This window comes from Ceratotherium simum, chromosome 9, assembly GCF_057802395.1.
Source record: "Ceratotherium simum simum isolate JZ-2026a chromosome 9, ASM5780239v1, whole genome shotgun sequence".
NCBI lineage: Eukaryota > Metazoa > Chordata > Mammalia > Perissodactyla > Rhinocerotidae > Ceratotherium > Ceratotherium simum.
The window spans coordinates 1,536,593-1,537,566 of NC_141908.1; positions in this window are offsets into that span (position 1 = coordinate 1,536,593).

The window sequence follows — 974 nt, forward strand, 5'->3', positions numbered from 1 at the left end:
CTCCTGGGCCATCTTGCCATTCCCGTCCCTGAACTGCAAGGCCCTGAGCTTCCTCCCCTCCTAAGAGTTTTGTGTGTACTGTTCCCACTGAAAGAGCAATGCCTCCTCTTTCCCTTCCTTCTCTTCCCAGTTATCCTCTCATCCCCCACATCAGGAGGCCTCCCTGACCCCAAGCCAGACCCTTCTTTACATGCTTACCTAGAACCACCTCCATTTCCTTCAAAGCGCTTATCTTATTTGGTAATCAGGCACTTATTTATCTTGAGTATCTGTGAGTATCCTATTGACGTCTCACGCACCCACTAATCTACAGGCTCCCTAAGAAGATGGACGATGTGGGATTCTGCTTATTATGATTTCTCCAGTACCTAAAATGGCAAATAGGAGATGTCCAATAGTTACTTGTCAAGTAAATGATTGCCTGCACCATAATAGAAAGACGACAAGATTTGGAACCAAAGAGACCTGAGTCTAAAGTATCACTTTGTCACTTCCTACCTGTGAGATCTTAGGCAAGTTACATAATCTCTTGGAGCCTGTTGACTCCTCTATGAAGTGGGAACAATAACACTGACAAATAAGGGTTCCTAGGAGGATTGACATTTCACACCTAAAGCTCCCAATACGGTACCTAGTGCATGGCAGTAATGGCAGAACATGCAGGGCTTAGCAAAACTTTTTAGTTGTAATCAGAACGTAACACAATTTTTGTCTCCTACTTCCCCTTTGTATTTATTCAGTGGAGCTCTTTCTTCCACTGCCATTGAGATAGTCAAAGGTTTTTCTGTCACTCTTTGCTAACGAGATTCCTTACAATCACTCTAAGTTACCCGCCACTGTGTATTTCAGTAATTAGAATTTTATAATCTCAGGTATTGATCAAAACTTCTAACCACATTTTAAAATAAGACCTTTTCTTTTCTCAGTTCCCTCCATGGTTGTGGATGGGCATCTCATATTCTTAGGGTGAGGTG